Genomic DNA, 20,665 nt, shown 5'->3' on the forward strand with positions numbered 1-20,665 from the left:
CAAGTGGACTCTTTTCTTTGAAGTGGCTAAGTATTCAAGCATAATCTAGACCCACATAAGCACAGCAAACTGTTATCTGACAAAGGTATAAAACCATTCAGTGGAGAAAATATCCTTTTGAAAAATTAGTTTTGAATACCTATAGGAAATGACAGAGAACACTCACATGTCTCCCACCTTACACAGAATGAACTCAGAACAGAGCAGACAATTGCTCAGCATGCATAAAGTGCTGGGCTCAATCGTCAGCAACGGGGAAAAATAACAAACAATTAACTGATTAAAATAGAAGTAAAATAATAGCACTGACTAATACAAATTTTAAACAAAACATTCCCTATAACTTTGAGAGAAGTTATAGAGGAAAATCTGTGGGACCTAGAATTTGGGGGAATTTCCTAGTGATGATTTCACAAACCATATAAAATCAGTACCTTATATTTTATTAAAGCTAATTAGTTTCTCTCTGTGAAAGGACACTTGAGGTTATGAAAAAGATAGCCTATAGACTGGAAGAGAAGATGTGCAAATCACATATCCGACAACAATTAGTAACTAGTCCAAAACACTGCTATAAAAATTCAAGTAGTTCAATTTGAAAATGGATTTTGAGAAAGGTAATGTGAAACTTAGAACTTTCACCATCATCATGGAATATTTTATTTCCTTATTTCATATCTGAGAGGAAAGAGGGCTTCTAGATCTCCATTGCCCCTTAGATAATTCCAGAAGGCATTCTTTAGATCAGTTCGGTGATGGAAGCATCACTAGTCATGGACTGAAGAGTAGGACTAGGAATCTCAGGTCAGAAAGCAGACAAAGAAAAGAAGCTGGACTTGTGAAATGTAAGTAGAGCACAGAAGAGTTCCTTTAGAATCATTTGATGTTTCATTTCAGTGGCAGAGCTGTCCCTTTGTTCTGAGCAGGCAGGTTTTCAGTTAAACCGGTTAAATGAAGGGCAAGTGGGTTGCTCTAGAGACTACCATGGCTGATGAGAATGGAGTGAGAGGCCGAGGGAAGAGCTCAGCAGTACAGCACTTGGCCAGCATGTATACATCTCTGGATTCGATCCCAGCACTGATGAGCTAAGTTAATTAACTAATTACAAATGAAAATAAAACAATGACACTGAGGAATAGAGAAATGAACTAATGATCACAGAGAAGAAAAAAGTGTTGGGTGGTCCAAAGTTTGAACAGGCACATTTCAAAAGAAGACAGAATAGGTATAGGCAATAGTTGAACAGATAGTAGAGAAAAAAATTAATAAGAAAAGATGAAAACCAGGATGTACTTGGTAAGATATGTGATTTGTAAAGGTGAACCTATACGAAAGTTTATCAGTCAAAAGAAAGGCACACCTACCAAAGAAACACACAATCTGACTTCTGCCATACTCCTCAGTTCTAAAATGTGCATTTAGTAATCAATGGGAAAATATCTCTATGCCTTTTTTTTCAAAGACAAAATGACAGTAATGTCTAGGTGTGGTTCCTGTTCCTATAACCCTAGAACTTTGGAGGCAGAGTTAGAAGGATCAGGACTTCAGGATCATCTTTGGCTAATTAGGGAGGTTAAAGCCATTGGGTTACAGAAGACTCTGTCTCAAAAGACCAACAAAACAATTGCAGGAAGAGAGTCCTAAGTGAAGAATACCTTATATGTTTGGTTTTCTACATTATCCATGTATCCTTCCACTTTTTTTTTCTTTTGTCCATCCATCTGTCTATTTAAGATGACTTTTGAGAACTTCAAAGAATTCTTATTGAATGCTCACAGGGGAACCAGGCTTGTATAGCCAGTCTCTGAAGTGGGGAGTCTGTAAAAGAGATAAGATTTATTGAGAAGGTAGCCAGGCATAGAGGTGGGAGTGGAGTGTAAGCTTCCACCTCCCTGAAGACAGGGTTTAGGGACACCTGTGAATAAAGAAAGAGGGTAGTGTAAGGGGCATGAAGAGGTGACAGATGATGAGATAACTGGTGGTCTGTATTGCTTAATCCATCTTCATAACGATAGACACACATTCAGAAAAAAGCAGGGTAGGTGTGATGGTTAGTTTTCATTGTCAACTTGATACAACCTAAAAATCATCTGGGAAGAGACTCTCAATAGAGGAAGGACTGTCTGGATCAGGTTAACCTGTAGATATGTCTGTGAGGGATAGTTTTGACTGCCTTTATTGATGTAGGAAGACCCAGACTGAACATGGGTAGCACCATTTCCTGGTTTGAGGGTCAACCTATTTAAGAGTAGAGAGAGAGAGAGCTGGCAGCATGCACGCATTCATCCTCTCTGTTCTTGACTATGGATGTGATATGCCACTGTGGCTTCCTCACTGTGAGGGATTGTAACTTGGAAATTCTGAGCTAAAATAAATAAATCCTTTTTTTTTGGTCAGAGTAGATCTGAATGATCTCAGTGTTTAACTCAAAGGAAGCCATACAGGATAGCAGGCCTTTTCAGAATGATCTGAGGGCAGTGTTTGATGCAAAGGAAGTCATCCATCAGACACTTGCCTGGGTCCCAGGAAAGAGTCAGTGTTTCCAAGCAGCTTAACACTGACAAAGGTTGTCTCTGAATCCCTGAAAAGCATCAAAGGTGGAGAGGGATTGCCACCAAGATCCACAAACAGGAGGTGTTATCTACAGCAAAGCTATGGGAGACTGGTGATACAGGCTTGCTCCATGACCTCCAAGGTTGGTGCTTTAAGTCTAAAGCCAATGCAGTGAATGAGGTCCAGAGGGTTTGGCAATGCTTTCTCTCAGGTTCATGCCCCTGAGATTCCATCTCCTTTTTAGAAAAAAATACTTGAAATATGCTTTTAAGTCACAAATAGAATACAGACCTCATGAGGCAGAGAGGATGCCTATATAAAAGATGTACAGACAAGCAAGGCTGAGATCTTGTATGTTACTGGTTGTGGAGACACTGAAAGGCTTCTAACTGATTGGCACACAGCTACTACTATCTCTGAACTATCTTCCAAACCCTGACCTAGCCACCTAGATCTTCCTCAGACATTCCTGGGACCATCTCCCAGCCCAGCAACTACAGATGTAATGTCACAGCCATTTAGTGTCCCTGTCTATAAACTTGACATAAAGCTGTCCAATTATCCATAATATAATCCCCCTACTTTGCGCATCATTACACTCCTATGCTTTCCCATTTTGTCTCCTCTGATGCTCATTCTCTCCTTAGAGTCAATATGGGTTCATCTATTTTTGTAGTCTTTTCTTAAGTAAACACTGTTTGCTTGATGGAACTGGAATTGCTGAAATTGGTCTGTGTGCTTGCCAACAGAGACCCTTAATTGGTATGCCCATAACTCCATCATCAAGGGATGGACTCTGCTGTGTCCCTCATCTTTCTACTTCTAGACAGTGAGACAGATAAACACAGATACAGATAGATCAAAATGGGACCACATCTTTGCTGTTACTATTAAATTTACCTTTTAGATGTACTAGTATATATATATATATATTGTGGCTCAACAAATAGCCACAGCCAGTACAATTTTACCTGTACAACAGTTTCTTCCACTGATACCCTACTCTCAAATGCTTAAGGTAATACCCATGTTTCATTATTGCAGACACAGGTGCAGATGTGTGTGTGTGTGTGTGTGTGTGTGTGTGTGTGTAGAGACAGGTGCACAACTTCTGTCATTCCTCCTTGGGCACTATCCACTTTTTGTTTTTGGTCTCTCTCTACTGGGACTTGGGCTCAACTGATCAGGCTAGCTGGCTGGCCAGAGGGCCCCGGGGAGCTTCTGCCTCTGGCTCCTCAGCTCCTGGCCTTTTCATGTAGCTTCTGCATGAGCACTTAAGTCCTGCTGCTTGTGCAGCAAGTCCCCAGCTCAGCTTCCCCTTCGTTTAGAAACCTCACAGAGCAGTCTAAAGTGCTCCATTTCCACTCTGCTTCTCAGGGACATGCTTTTCCCCTCCTCTTTGTCCTCCCCCTCCTCCTCTGGCATGTTGACAGCAGTAGCATCTACTGCAGTCATCCCCAGACTTTTGTCTGGGGAGCTAGATCATGGAGGGATCAGGTGACATGGACATAGCTTCTCTTTTTCTCCTTATCAGGACAAAAGAAATGCTGCCAGAGATTACCAGAATGAATGCACAGCAGCAGCTGCCAGGACAGGCAGAGTGAGGGGAGTTGGGGGGGTGGGGGAGGGGGCAGCACTGACTTTATCCAGTGCCACAAGGGTGAAGAGGTCAGCAGGGGTGCTGTGTCTTTCCAGCATGTGTAGCTGACTGAATTCATTACACAGTTGGGTTTCCCTGTGTGTCCAGTGAGAAAGTCTGAATGGTCCACATAGCCTTTGGAAAGGACACTGATGGGTCTTTCAAATTCAGTGTCATGAAGACTAATTGCTTTCTATCCTGACTGCTCAAAGTGACCAGGGACACTTGTACAATTACTACATTTAGACAGACTTTTAGGATTCTGGAGACAGACCAGGAAACCCCCTTTGGTTTCCCTGGGGATTCTTATTAAAGCAGTCAGTTAGCCAACGAAACAAACAAACAAACAAATGTGTAACCTATAACGTCCAGTACAAATTGCTTATTTAGTCTGCTCCAGAGCATGAAAGAAACAGAGACAGACAAAGAGATTCATTTGTGTAACTCCATCCACTGTGAGCAAATAGATGGAATCATATGCTTAGCTCATTAATGAAGCCATTGACCTCTGAAGGGCAAAGACAGCATCTGGACATGCCAGCTAAGCAAGGAGGAGCGGCTATGACCTGCTGGCCTGCAGCTGGACTCCACAGACTTCACTAATGGTGTAGAAAAATCTCACAAAGCTTGGGCCCCCAGCACCAGCATCAGGTCAGGAGACAGGAACTGGGCAGGTAGAGTGGTGGCTGCAGTTCTGAGATTGTCCCTGCTGGAGGTTAGGAAGGACAGAAGAGGATCTTGGTTCTTGGTTCACTGTTCTCTTGTACTCTTGTCTGAAAGCTAGATGTGAGGACTTGACAGAAACTAGAGGACACCAGGACACCTCACGTTCAGAACAGTTGTGATGAGCTCATTCCCTCCCCATGACTTACCCAGTTTCTGCTATCAGTCCTTAAAAGGCCCCCAGAGAAATGCTGTGATGGTACCACACTTCTGGGGATTCAGTCCTGCTACATGGGAGTTCTGCACCTCACCCCCTCTTCCCTAAGCTCCCATCTGTGAATCTACAATCATTAAAACTCATCCTCTGTGATCCTTGAGTTCCAGTCTTTGAATTCCCGATTTAAGAACCCAGAAGCCACTGACTTTGGGTATCTTTGGTAGCCATAGAATTTTCTGGGACCATGAACCCCTGAGCTAAAGTCAGGAGTAAGGGTAAGAAAGTCTCAGTTGCTCTCAAAACACCCCAAATCTTCCCATAGTATCATCATCATCAGCTGCTATGCCTTTGGAATGTAAGTCTTGGAACCACAGAAGAACAAGTAGATTCACATGAAGAATAAAGTCGAAGAAGCCCTGCTTGAGAGGACCCCAGACTCTCTCCAGCGATATCTGCAGTCTCGCCATTCAGTCACAAGGACACACGAAATGAGCAGCAGACTGCCTCACCTGGGTTCTAAAGTCAGACAAGAAGGATATAGATGAACCCTTAAGATGATTATGTCTTGTGTAAATCATCCTTGTCTGTAGTTTCAGTTTCCTAAACTAAAACCTGAGATAACATTAGTGAGACAAACAGAGTTCAGAGCATGCTGCCTACAACGAGTCCTCAACACACGTTCACTGCCAGCATCTCTATGACTTCTCTATGACTTTTGGGTACAGATACTGAAGGGAGCAGTAAGGAAAGCAGGGTGCCTCCTACCATAGACCCCAGCTATCCCTTGATTATAATGTCTGGGTCTATTATGCCTGCCCCTTCCTGGCTCAGCTCTCTGTAAAAATCCATGGACTCTATCCACTTCAATCCTCTTAATGCTGCTGGGAAGCTGGTTCATTTTTCTACCAAGATTGTATTTATTTTATTAGGTTTGCTGTTTTTAAAAGTAAAGCAAAGTGAAAAATGCTCTGTTCTTTACACAAATTATCTGCAATTCAGCAACAGAGATGTTCCACTGGACCGTCTCATTTTGGCATCTCAAAAGACCAGATAGAGTGGAGGAAACCATAAAACACATTTAAAAACATTATTAGCATCAACATCTGGTTAAGTCAAAAGCCTAAGTTTCCAAAGAACATAAAATAATGACTTTGGGAGTCAGAGGAAATGGGAGACTTTCAGTAGCAATGACTTAGCTGCAGATCCTAGGGGAAGGTAGACCTACAGTCTCCCTTCAGACAGTATTCACATAGGGCTGGCTCCCTTCCAGCCAGCCCCAAAGATGTTATCTTTGTTTTTTTCAGCTCCTTAATATATTCTTTCCCTTTAAAGAGTAAACAGATAAATCAAAAGTTTGGAATAGTGAGAGGATACTGGGTATGAAAATGAGAATTCCACAGAACTGGTTGCACCAAGGAATTCTAGGTAGTTCTAAGAACAGTTTTGACCTTTTGCTTAATGTGTCTTATATCTCTCTGTACTCCTTTGTAAAGTGGACAGAATCACATCTACTTCCTAGGTTAGAGGTCAGGTTTCTATAATCAACACAAGGATCAGTCATCAGATAGTCTGCTGCATCTGGATGAGAAAGGCAGGAATCTTGAGACATCCTAGTGTCTGCCCCCATCACAGGAGTCCATTCCACAGATTTATCAAGGGATCTAGGCCACCTTGAGTTCTCAGAAGGTGCCAGAATCTGTTGCAGCATGTTCGGGTACCTCTCCCTGTGGTGATATTTTATTTGTACTGAAATGTTATTTTAATTTTATGTTAATAAATAAAGTTGCCCTGGGGTCAGAGCTATTAGAGCCATAGTAAGAGCGTGGTGGTTAGAAGAGCTAGGTAGATTTCTGTGTGTTCAGGGATACAGCCAGTATTGGAGACATACGCCTTTAAGACCTGGAGGGCGGTACTTACAGGCAGTGATGAGGCAGTCATGTGGTTGGGTTTACAACCAATGAGAAGGCAGAACAGAAAGATTATTTAAACAGGGACACAGGAAGTACCTCCCTCTCTCGGGGAAGCTAGGAGCACTGCAGGAGGTAAGATTTTATCTCTGAGCTCTGACCTCTCGGCTTTTCTCTTTTACCTTGGCTCTGTGTTTCTTATTTTAAAAAGACGATTGGTTACATCAACATCTCCCTGGCTTGTGTTGATCTAGTACTTGTCACACATTCATTTTACTTTTTCTGCTTTCCCTGAGTCCAGAATTTTCTAGCCTTTGTGAGTACCTGCATGTGGACATTGTATTGAATGTTGAATGTATGTTTCATTGGAAAAGTCACCTTTTCCCTTAGGACTCCAGTAGGGTGGTTTGAGTGTCCAGAATGAGAACTGAGGAGATGAGAGCTGAGGATGGGCTCCATGTTGGGACATCTGCTCTGTTCCCTTCTAGTAACAGTCTTGTCAGGTGTTTAGTCTTCCTCTGCCTGTTTGTGAGTTTTGGGGATAGTTTCTTTTTCTTTTGGGTATTTTCTTCATGCTGGATATTAAATTATCATTGCTCATTAGAGTTTTATGGGGATTAGAATAATAAATATAGGAATCCTATCACATTTACAGCAGAGGTTGACACCATGAAAGTCTCAACTTGAGTTTGGTGGGGTTATTGCAGTGAGACGAAATCAGCTGCTGACGGCCTTGCATTCATGCCACAAGTGCTTAAGCTCACTCTTTGTATGTACTACACATGGTTTGAGCAATCTAGATGTCCTCTCTTTACCCAACTCCATGCAGTAGCTGCACAAACAGGTAGCATAGTCCAGCTTCATTCTCCAAGCTCAACTCGCTTCAGATCTATGGCTTCACTCCGTCTTTTCCTTTTGTCAGACTCTAGTCAGAAAGCCCTATATTCAGGATCATAGGCCTTATGGATTCTTTGAGACTTCTCCTCAGAGCTGACCCAGAGACAGAGAGAGACAGAGAGAGAGACACACACACACAGAGAGAGACAGACAGCACAAACAGACACAGACAGACAGACAGACACAGACAGAGAGATAGTCAGAGGCAGACAGACACACACAGAGATAGATAGAGAGACAGAGAGAGAGAGTAAGGAAGAAGAAGAAGAGGAGGGAGAGTTTCAGAACTTAGATCATGACTGCGAAAAGAGGGAAGGAGGAGGAGGAGGAGGAGAGGAGAAAAAACCCCTCTCATTTTGCAGTTTGATATAAGGCTGCACTCAAGTGCCTTGCGATTAAGGCTGTCAGTTGAAACTCCATTCCTGTTATGTAGCAGTCTGCTTACCAAAGCTAGACCTCCGCTGGAAAGAGCCTGGCATGGTGACTTAGGACCCCTAAGCATGCAAAGAACAGGACTCTGGAGGAAGTAAAGAGAACAAGTGGTGACCTGTAAAAAGAAGAAAACAACTGGAGAGGTGGCTCAGAAGTTAGGAGCACTGGCTGCTCTTCCTGAGGTTCTGGGTTCAGTTCCCAGCACCCACATAGGGGCCCGTGACCGTCTGTAACTCCAGTTTCAGAGCATCTGATGCCCTCGTCTGGCCTCTGCAGGCACACGGCACACATGTACACAGACATACACTTAGGCGAAATATCCATACACATAAAATAAAATAAAACAACAGGCAAATAAACATCTCAAATTACTGTCAGGCACAACTAATCCAAATTTGCAAATTCTTAAATTATGTGAAGAAAAGATAAAATTTAAGGGAAAAATAGACATAGCATCTGATTTTAATACATCGTTCAGTGTGGCTGATCTTGACAGTGATCATTTTTTTATAATACTGTGAAGATTATATAAAATTACGGGCTGGTTCGAAAAATAAAAAAGACAATGCATAATAAGGATTAGAAAGAGGAATGGAATGACTCTATTCATCTATTGTTATTGCTAGATCAACCATACAATCTATTAATTTATCAGAACTTTAGTACTTATGTGAGTGCTCATGTGTGTGCAGGTGCACTGTGTGTGTTGGTGCATGTGTGTAAATGTGTATGTAGAAGTAAGAGGACAACTTTGATTGTTGTGATGGTTTAAATGAGAATGGATGCCATAGGCTCATATGTTTGGATGCTTGGTTCTCAGTTGGTTAGACTGTTTTGGAAGGATTAGGGGTTGTGGCCTTGTTAGAGGAAGTGTGTCACTGGGTTGGCTTTAAGGTTTCAAAAGCCCACACAATTTCCTGTTAGCTTTCTCTACCTGTGTTTATGGATTAGGATGTAAACTCCCAGCTATTATTCTAACATCATGTCTGTCTTCTTGTTGCCATGTTTCTGGCATGATGGCCATGGATTCACCCTCTGAAACTGCAAGCAAGTCCCCAATAAACTCTTTATTTTATAAATTGCTTTGCCCATGGTGTCTTTATAGCAGTAAAGAAAGTAACTAAAACAATTGTGATTCCTCAGATATCATCACATATGTTGAAAGAACTTGTGTGTGTGTGTGTGTGTGTGTGTGTGTGTGTGTGTGTGTGTGTGTAGGCTTTCTCCACAGCCCAATTTATTTGAATTTTATATAGAGTTAATACACAATAGAATTGTTTGTCTGTAAGCAAAAGATAGATAATTCAAAAAGCACATCCCCAAAAGTATATTTAAAAGGGAAAACAATAAAACATTTAGGCATAAATATAATAAAAATATTTATAAGAAAATGACACAAAAACGCATAGAAACTGTGTCTAGACTGGTCATAGGCTCTAGGGAAGAGCCTACCTCTGTTATTCTGCTAAATGCACATAGCATGAAACCGACTCCTAATGACTTACTACATCTATAGATCAATACATCTCTCATCCCACATCAGAGAAGCACAGGTCATGGAGGAATGCTGCTTACTGACTTGTACCCTATGGCTTGTTCAACTTCCCTTCTTATACAACCAAGGATTTATTGCCCAAGAGTGGCACTGCCCACAGTGGGTTGGGCCATCCCATGTCAACCATTAATCAAGAAAATTCCTCCCAGACATGCCAACAGGCCAATTGACTCTGATGGAGTCAATTTCTCAGTCGAGGTTTCCTCTTTCTAGACGACCCTAATTTGTGTCGCGTTGACAAAAACTAACCTGTACAGATAGTTAATGTAGAAACTCATGGCTGGTCAAAGTGCTGAGAGAAGTGATTGCTGACTGCACGACCCTCAACAAAACATCCATCTTACTCCTTTCAAAGGTTAGCAACCATGGCAGCAAACGAGAAATAAAGAGTGTAAGAACCATAAAATGGGGAGCAGAGCTGTGAAACATTGTCTTATAAGTCTGACGAATCTGCCGAACTCATGAACACACAGAGATTACCTGTCCAAGACTGGACCATCAACATCCAGTCATGAATGAGGGTGTGGCTCACAGGTCAGATCTCCTCCCAGGAGGGCTATTGGCAGTTGATGACAGCTGGAAGCAGAAAGGGCTGTCATCGTCCTCCAAGGTCTGTCCATAGATGAGTTAGCCAGGCTCTAGTGGACAGCTGCACACCCCTACTATGTGGACATGCCTGGTTAAAATCGGTGGGTTAAAAACTTAAAATAAAACAAGGCAAAAAGATATGATAGCTGGAGGGGAAAACTGTTGGGAAGAATGAAGGGCTTGATGTAGGAGAAGAATAAGAGAAAATGGGTGTTGAATGGAACCAGAATGTCTTATGTGCAAGTATGAAATTATCAAAGAATAAACAAATGAAAACAAGTAAATGAACAAAAACTAAGTCATAAAAAGTAATACGTGGTGTCCTGTGCTTGTAATCCTGGTTCAGAGATGGCAGAGACAAGCAGACTCCAGAGGGTCTCTGGCCAGCCTGTCTGGAATAATCAGTGAGTTTCAAGCCAGTGAACCAGTGAAAGACCTTGTTCTCCAAAAAACAATGTGGACATTTCCTGAAGAACCACATCTGAGTTGGACCTTTGGCCTCCACAAGCACATTTACATAAGTGCACGTGTGCCTTCCTCCTCTCTCTCACACACACACTTCTAAAACAACTGTCAACGAGCCTGATTCTCCATCTATTTTGTGTGCTTTGCTAGTCTGTATTTTATATTTTCATTCTTTCACATGCTGTTTATTCAGAGCCATTATATTGTGAATAGTGATCTGAAGATCCCCACTGAAGAGCTGTTCTGTAGTTCGCTACAGCCATACAACTCCTTACCATGTCACACAGGATAATAAACTGTCTTTTGGGGCACTGAGACTATTACTGCTGAGTTGTTACTGACTAAGGTGTCTAGACAGGTCCTAGACCCTGGGGAGAACCGTCTACTACTTATTCTGATAAATGATGCAGTATTTAAAAACTCCTAATATCTTACTGTTATACCCATAGATCATGCACATCTCAACGTTCCTCAGAGACGTTTCTTTTAGCAGTACATGGTGATTAACACAGAGACCAACAACTGGTTAATGTGCAGGGAATAAGAGACTGCACAGCACGGAGTCCTAAATGAGACATTTATGTGACTCTTCCTCTTTCCACAACTCAGGGTTAGTCACAGAAGAAGACAGAGTGTGAAGTCATCCAGAGGAGGTGGATGACTACAACAAAACTGTTTTCCAGACATGTAGTGTATGACAAATTGCTAAACTGTCTTATTAATAAAAAAAAATCCAGAGCCAGATTGGGGTGAAAACTGAGATCAGAGGATTAGGGAAAGTCACAGCCAACCTCACCTCACCAACTCCTCAGCCTCCAGAGAGAACTACTTCCTGTATACTCACACCTGTATCCTTTCTGTCCCTGCCATCTCACTTCCTTTCTCTGCCCAGCTGCATCACTTTCTCTTTCTGCCCAGCTCTGTCACTTCCTATCTGTCTATACAGATCTCCAGACCTTCATGGTTAGATAGTGTTGGAATTTAAAGGCATATGCCACCATGCCTGGCTCTGTTTCCAGTGCGGCCTTGAACTCACAGAGATCCTGATGAATCTCTGCCTCCCAAATGCTAGGATTAAAGGCATGTGCTATCACTGCCTAGCTTCTATGTTTAATATAGTGGCTGGCTTTTTCCTCTGATATCCATGCAAGCTTTATTTATTAGAGCACAAATAAAACATCACCACAACATAGGGTAGTTGTATGTACTAACTCACAATGGTTTGATGGTACATACAAAATCTATGACAAATCCCAGCATGGAAGGGTGATGTGGCCATACAGTCCTACCCCTACAGGAGGATCTACTGGCAAATTATGGCTTGTGTGTGTGTGTGAAAGAGAATTCATTTTCTTCAAAGTAGTGGCACTTGAGAGGTTACCCATGCTCCAGGTGATACCCATGGGCATACTGGCAGTGCTGACAGTGGAATAAACAGAAAAACAAAAATCAAATGCATGAAGCTGGCAAGAAAATACAGTAGGGAGAGTGAGTGAGGAATTGGAGGGGAGAGAATACCATGGGTTGGATGCAACCAAAACATATATGTGTGTGTGTGTGTGTGTGTGTGTGTGTGTGTGTGTGTGTGTATACAAAAACTTCAGCAATAAAAAAAGACATTCGAATGTCTTCTGTTGCCATCCCTTTGTTCCAAATATTCTGGTTCTGCATGTTCTTTCTAACTGATCTCTCTCTCTCTCTCTCTCTCTCTCTCTCTCTCTCTCTCTCTCTCTCTCTCTCTGCTTACTCTTCGTTCTTTATTTCTCTGCTTTTGGTACTGGCACTGACTTTGAATACGACTTTATGACTAGTCTCATGAGATGAGCACAGCGATGTGTTCCCTCTACTCTTTTTAATTGCATCATTTTGGGGGTTTGAGATTTCAATAGCATTGACTTTAACTGAACTCTTTATCATGTGGCATTAACATTCTTAAAGATAATTGCTTTGCCTAATTCCAGTTGAAGAAAAGTAGCAAATTCAGAGGACTCTTAAGATAGTTACATTGGCTCAGCTTTTCAATGCACACGGGAAGCTAGTCCATTTGCTTGTGACAGGTGAGTCCTGAGCAGTTTATCAATTCCAGACAGGAAGGGCCAACAAGGGACACCACATCTTTTCCAGCTTGGTGATCCAGTGATTTTATTGGGGTTACTTCCAGGAGCATGAGTGACCTAAAGGTGTGGCTGAAGAGTCACACTCAGGGCAATTGTTCTCTCTCATATAACCTTGGGAGGCCAACTCCAGTCTCCTTGTCGTGTCTCCCATAACTGGGTAAGTCTAGTGAAGATCTTGGGAGGACTTTATGAGGGTCTTCTCAGTTCTCCAAACTTCACCCTTCTGTTCTCTCCATAAAGGGATGATAATAGTTCTGATCTTGAGTGTGTCAGGTGGTGACCACAGGTACTTCTGCTTCCAGATATCAATGGTTGTGTCCAAAGCAGAGAAAACAGCTTCATTACATGCTCTCTGGTGTAAGTAAAACTAGGCAAACACATCAGCACATTAGACAATGCAAAGAACAAAGACACACTAATGCAGATAAATTTGAGTTGTAAAGCCAATCATCACAGCCAGGAAGCAGTACAGAGCCAAAGCCGTGGCTGGTTGCAGGGTCTATCCTGGGTCCTCTGAGCACCAGTCTGTTTTTTTTTTTTTTTTTTTTTTTTCTGTGTGTGATTATAAAGGATGCAGAATGTCATATGTCCCCAAGCAGTGGTACTTCCAGGACTGCACAGGCCAGTAGTTCCCAGGCTTACTGACTGGTAACAGGAGCCATGCTGCTTATTCAGGGAACAACTCGATCTCATGAGTTTCCAGATGTCTTCCAATGTCCTGATCTTTAAAGCTTGAACACCCAGATGCTGGTATGTGCTGTCACTGAGAGAGGCAACCAGATCCAATCCTCCAGACTGACCTTTCAGGGGTACAGAGAGCCTTACTTAAAAGATAGATGTGGGGGTGGAGGTGGGGCTGAAGCTCTGTATGGTGGCTCACACCTGTGATCTCAGTACTTGAGTGTGTACGGAGGGGTGGGGCATGATTAGTCAGGAGGATCACCAAGAATTTAAGACCTAGCTGGATTTCAGGTCAGACTTAGCTATAGAGTGAGAGTATCTCAAAATAGAAAAAAGAACAACCAAAACCAACCAACCAACCAGGCATACAACAGAGCAACTTGATATAAAAACTATGCAAGTTGTCATAGTTTGGGTAAATATCTTTTAGGCCTGTCACAGAGGGAGAATGGAGGATGATGAACCTAGCAGAGGGAATATAATTTGCACCAATCAAAAGCCAGTAACCTGATGGCTCAAATGGAACCCTCTAGTCCATCATTTGGAGAGGAGTGCAAGCCCAGCCAGTGGACCAAAGGAATATAGAGCCTTCATGGGCCCAAAAACTGTAAGGAAAAAAAAATCTCTTTGGTCCTTTTCAGAACATCTCCAGAGAAACATACAGACTTGCATAAACACCAATTTTACACTATCCAATATGAAACCTGTTGCTTTTCATGAAATAAAGTCTGCTGCTCAGCAAATATAATTGCTTAATTTTAATCCTGTTGCTTTGCTTTCTCTTCATTCAAGGGCCTCTGACAGCTTGATGGGTTTTTGTAGAATTAGGATCAAGTGAGGCCACTAAATTAATTGAAAGGGCTGTTTCAGACCACATGTTTCTCAGCAGTCTTGGAGGTATGAGCATGTCAGGTAGTTGACTGGATTTAATTTGCCTCATTTCTTGACACCAAACCATCAATCACTGGTTGGAAATAGAGGGGAAATATATCATTTAAGGAGAAACCAAGTAAAGACACAGCTCGTGGTTTCTGGTGTGATTTCTTTTCTCTAGTGCTTAAAACAAGCCGTCAACCCAAGGGAAGCAGAAGTTCCAAGGAACATTATCAACAGCTTAGTCAAAACTCACCATGATGGCCTCTGTCTGAGTACAGTGAAATACCTTCCTCAGCATTTACAACCAGTACTGGAGAGTATTTGAGTATCTCTCACATATGCATTGATGGAGACCATTAGGAAATAAATATGAATGATGTCAGAGAGGCAGAGATATAGCAGTTACTAGGGACCAAAAGTCAGTTCTGCCATCCAGGCTGGACGGGCTTTCTCTTCCCATAGGACATGAACAGAGGCAGACACACTGGCTTTTCCAAGTGCCAGCAGTGCTGGTCCAGGAAGTGAGAGAATGTGAGCCAATTAGCTAAAGAATAATAGAAAGAAGAGAATGGCAGGGAGAGACAGTACCTGAGTGACTGATGCTTGAATTCGCCGATGTTTCACTGACATAGCACAGACTCCAGTGATACATTTCAAGGAAGAAAATGAAGGCATTGGTAAGTTCTCTCCTTCCTCCACTTCTGAGTTCTGTAGAGGACATGTTGGTTTTTAGAGGAACAGGGACTGGAACATGGATGGTGAACAATAAATGCTGGTTAAAGGAATAAAAGGAAGACTTCTCGGGGCTTGGGCTCTAGCTCAGATGGTAGAGTGCTGGCCGAGCATGCAAGAAGCCTTGGGTTTGATCACCGGCACCAAGCACCACCAAGCACCATCATTCCCAGAACTTGGGAGGTGAAGGCAGAGAAAGCACCAGAAGTTCAAGGTTGTCCTCAGCTACAAAGAGAACTTAGGCTAACTGGGACTACTTGACCTTGTCTCAAAAATTAATTAAAAAACAAAACAAAACAAAAACCCAGATTATTTCTTTAAGTAAAGCTAACATTCCAGCCACATATTCAAAAGCTCTACCTTCTGCTTGTTGGTAAAGTACACCCTGAAGATTTTGTCTGTCTTCTCTCCTTTCCACAAAGGTCACTTATACTTGCTATGTTTAACAATCACTAAAAACTGAAACTTGAAAACATACATTTGCAGGTAATAATTCTTTTATAGGCTGAGAATTGCTGTCTGAATTTAGACCATGGGGATTGTGGGACAGGGGTAGTCTTTGTGCTGCGGTTCCTAGGGTCTTCAAAGGGTAAATTCCTGAAAGCATTTCATACACATAATGCCTCATCACAGAGCTCAAGGACATGCTTCAGAGAGAGCACCATTAGGCGACACCTGAGATGATGCCACAACACCTTCAGGACAGGGTTCATTCCAAACAATGAAGAAGGAGTCCAGTTGAAAATGATCAGAACAAGAAATTAATGAGAATCTCATTTTTTAATGGATTTATTGTATGACATATAAAATAAAAGTGCTATCAGAAATGTATAATTCAGTGACAATTGTACTCGATCTTTATTGTATAAACATTGGTTCCAATAATTAAAATACCACCATATTCCTTTGCTTCTCTCCTGTCAAGTTGTCAATAACTTTGATTCTATTATATCCCACTGATGACTCATGAGATTTTAACTTGTGATTTTTTTAAAATGTGTTTTGTTTTCTTACTGAGTAAGATATTTCTCTACATGATATTTAGGCAGCTAGGCATTCTATTGCAATAATACAGATATAACAAAGTCATAAAATAGTAGTTCTTTGAGCAATAGAAAGGCTAAGTCTTGAAGTACAAAAAAAAGTAACAACAACAAATATCCTTCCTTTGGTGATGTTGGAGATATCAGTCATGCTATGACCTAAACTGCCTATCCAGTTTCCAGGGACATGAGAGTCAGTAGGGAGGCTGTTTTAGGAGCCCTGACATGGTACGAGGTAGAAGAAGTGGACATTGTAATTGGCAAATTGAGTTCATACTAAGACAATAGCATAGGTAGATCTGCTTTGTCTCATGTGCACATATTCTGCCTTTAGTGTTCAAAGCATGTGCATGTGTTGGAGGAGAATACCTCCTACTCTCTAGGAGTCATCTTAAAAATAGGTGATGATGTAATGATAAGGCTATTTATAGAAATCAGGAAGTGCCTCTCATAAAGATATTTTAAGAAAGAAAACAAATGTTCCCTTGACATGTTAAGTCTGAGTAGAAAATAGCGATTTGGAAGGGGACATTGGTAGACTGATGAGGCATGAATACTAATGGGACATACATTAGCATATTAGGAAATGTCTGCAGGGGACTAATTCTAGAAGAAAATGTCATAGAGTTACTTTCCTTGGCGATCCGCTCTGAATACAATTGAATTTCCAAGACACTACTCATGAGGCAACCAAACATGGCGCTAAAGGGGGAGTAGAAAGCTAGGCACAGTGGTGCATGCCCACAATCCCAGCGGTGGCAGCCAAGCCAGGATTGTTGAAAGTCCAAGGCCAATCTGGTCTATGTAAGAGTTCCAGGCCAGCCAGGGTTACAGAGTAAGACTCAGCTAAACAGGAGTAAACAAACCAAACCAAACCGAACCCCAGTGACAGATAAATGGTGTGTTAGGCAAATCCGGCCTTTTGTTGCATTATAGCATTTATCTTTCATATATCTTAAAACAAAACAACAAAAAACAAGAAGACCTGGGTCCAACCCCTGGAACTCAGAGAAAGGTAAAAGGAGAGGACCAAGTTCCCAAATGTGTTCTCTGAGCTTCAAACAAGGGTGGTGGCATGTGCTGCAGACAACAGCAAAAACAGCAAAGACTGTGAGAGAGGAACAATTTCAAACCACACAAGTACCAAAGCAAAGCTACCAAAACCCCCCCACATAGTTATAGAATATGGTCATTCAAAATCAGGATGCATTCACTGTCTCTAAACAAATGAAGATATGTGAGTTACATGACAAAGCATTAAAGAAAAACTATCTCAAAGATATGTAATGAAAAAGAGAGACAGGACAAACCAAAGTCCAGAGAAACAATATATACAAACCAAGTGATAAAATTACAAATATAAAGAAAGCATTTTTTAAAGAACTAAACAAAGATTCTGTATGACAAAAAATAACTAAAGAATTCAGTGAAAGTTTTCATCATGAAGCTTAAGAAGAGAAAAATTTAGCTAACTTGAGAATAGGTTCTTAATTGATGAGCAAAATTAAAAAAAAGCGAGAAAATTGGAAGAAATATACATGGCACGTTAAAAGCATCAATAGGTATGTGTTATGGGAGTCTTTAAAGGAAATGATAGAAAGTAACAAAAAGCTCATTTTAAAATAACAATGCCTTCAAACATCTAAGTCTGAGCAGGAAATGTGCACCATACTTCTTGACACCAAAAGCAGTTATCATCAAATTGTCAAATGTCAAAGATAGCAAAGATTAAAAGCAGCCATAGGGAAATAATTCTTTATATCCAGCAGGGTCCAGGTGGAACCAGCAGACTTCTCAATTAAGTCCCCCAAACAAAACACAATACAAGTGAAAAGCTAAGTCATTATGCAATGATTACTTCTCAGTAACAGAGAACAAGAATAAGTCTGTGGAAACATTAGTTATGAAAAGTAAATGATGATAGGACGGCAGGGGACAACACCAACCCAAACCAGGAGACAGAGTTCCTCAGCTTCCGGCAATTGCTTGCTAGAACTCTGAGACCAAATTAAAACCACTAAGTAGATAGCAGAAATGAAAACTATAATAAAAGAATACTATAGGACAGAAGTGTGTGTGTGTGTGTGTGTGTGTGTGTGTGTGTATGTGTATGTATACATATACTCTTCCATAAACAGCAGGTTATACACTGTTACAGAGATATAAAATACTTTCCAGCATGTATGAAATGACCAAAAGGAATCTTTTAGCAAACTTAAGGATGTTAAAGTCATCCTGTATCTTCATCATCATGGAGGTTGACAACAATCACAGAAGGAAAAGCTGATGTCTGTGTGGATATTATACATTGTACCTTTGAACAGGTAGGTCAGAGAAGAAATCAAAAGAGAACTAGAAAATAACTCAAGACAAGGATAGAAACACAACATATCAAAACTTATGTGATATAGTAAAAACAGAACAACACTAAAGATGACAAGCTATAGTAGAGAATACAAACAAAGATCTCAAGTAAACAACTTTTCACCTCAGAGGACCAGAAACAAAAAATGCAGTCCACATTTCACAAGGTAGTAAATGATGAAGATTAAAGCAGAATAAGCAAAACAGAGCAGAGGAAGAATGGAAAATTAATGAAAACTTCACACTTTTTGGAAAAAGGTTTAAAAATCAGCAAACGTTTTGCTTGACAAGAAAAAAAGGAGGAATATTTAAGTAAATATAACTAGAATTAAAAGGGACATTGCAATCAGTGTCTCACAAAAAGGAACACAGGAAACACATATATGATACATGTGATAATCTAGGATACTTGGATGAGTCGGTAGGAATATATAATCTTCCAGGACTGAATTGGGGAAGTACAGAAATTCTTTACAGAGTAATGATGATTAACAAGATGAATCCCATAGTCAAAAGTTTCCCATCAAAGCAGAGTCCAGGACCAATGGCTTTATGGTTCAAATGTACCCAAACATCTTCCATTATTACATTTAGTCAGCAATTTTATTTTCTGAAAGTCATTGTGTGAGTTTAAGCAGCGTGTGTGTGTGTGTGTGTGTGTGTGTGTGTGTGTGTGTGTGTGTGTGTAGGGGTGTGTGTGTGTGTGTGTGTGTGTGTAGGTGTGTGTGTGTGTATGTGTGTATGTGTGTGTGTGTGTATGTGTGTGTGTGTGTGTGTGTGTGTGTGTGTGTGTGTGTGTGTGTGTGTAGGTGTGTATGTATGTATAAAAGATAGAATGGCTCTGGTTTAAATTTTGGCCAAATGCTCTGAGCTATGTGTATAACTTGAACAGTAGAAGGAAAAGAAATCTATGTTCTCAACTAAAACTACTAAACTAAATTAAAATTCTGCAATTGGTATTTTAGAAGTGGGAACAGTTCTTGGTTTATTTCAGGAATGCCATTTCACCCTGACAGCAGAGCTAGATAGAGATAATGCAAGAAAAGTGACACCACAGGAAAAAATACTCCCAATGAACCTAAATCAAAATTCTCAACTATATGGCAGCAAAGAGAACCCAGCAGTGCATTCAAAAGTTTGGATACCATGACTAAATTACCTTTTCATGGAATGCAATGATGGTTCATCATATAAAACAATGCATCGAGAGATGCAGAAAAATTATTTTATAAAATTCAAATCCTTTTGTCAAAAAACCTCTAAACTAGGTTTAGAAAGTAGTACTTCATTATTTCATTTTTTTAATCTAGTAAATAGGCCTCTTAACATCCCCAAAATAACCTTTACAGAATAATGGGTGACAATCCCAACATTCGGGTGACTGAGGTACCAGGATCATGAAAATCAGGCCAACCTGGCTGAATGATGGGATCTTGTTTCATAAACCAAACAGAACAAAAGAAGAGCATGGGACAAAATGAGTTCTCCATTAAAACCTGGCAGAGAGGAGATGCCAGTAAGGACTGAAACCAGCCAACTCAGAAAACAAGCTGTAGACAGATTATTTATCCACTGAAATGTCAGCTGGAGAACATAAATTATATGTCTGTTTTAAAACAAACTTTTGTAGTGTTTTAAGATGTGAAGAGAGAAATTAATTCTTTAACAAGGAATAATATATAATGAATATGACAGGTATTTTGGTACAGGTGTGTGGAGGATTTCCATAAATTAAGACCTGGGAGATAGCTCAGTCAGTAAAGAGCTTGTCACACAAACATGGGGACCAGAGTTTAGACCTCCAGCATCCAGGCCAGAGACTGAGCTTCAAGGCAGTGTGTCTATTGCCTGACTGCTAGGTGTTGTGACAAAGTCAGAAGATCATTGAAGGTCATTGGTTGATCATCCTAGTCAACCAGTGAGCTCCAGGTTCAAT

The sequence above is a fragment of the Peromyscus maniculatus genome, chromosome 7 (assembly GCF_049852395.1).
Source record: "Peromyscus maniculatus bairdii isolate BWxNUB_F1_BW_parent chromosome 7, HU_Pman_BW_mat_3.1, whole genome shotgun sequence".
Taxonomy (NCBI): Eukaryota; Metazoa; Chordata; class Mammalia; order Rodentia; family Cricetidae; genus Peromyscus; species Peromyscus maniculatus.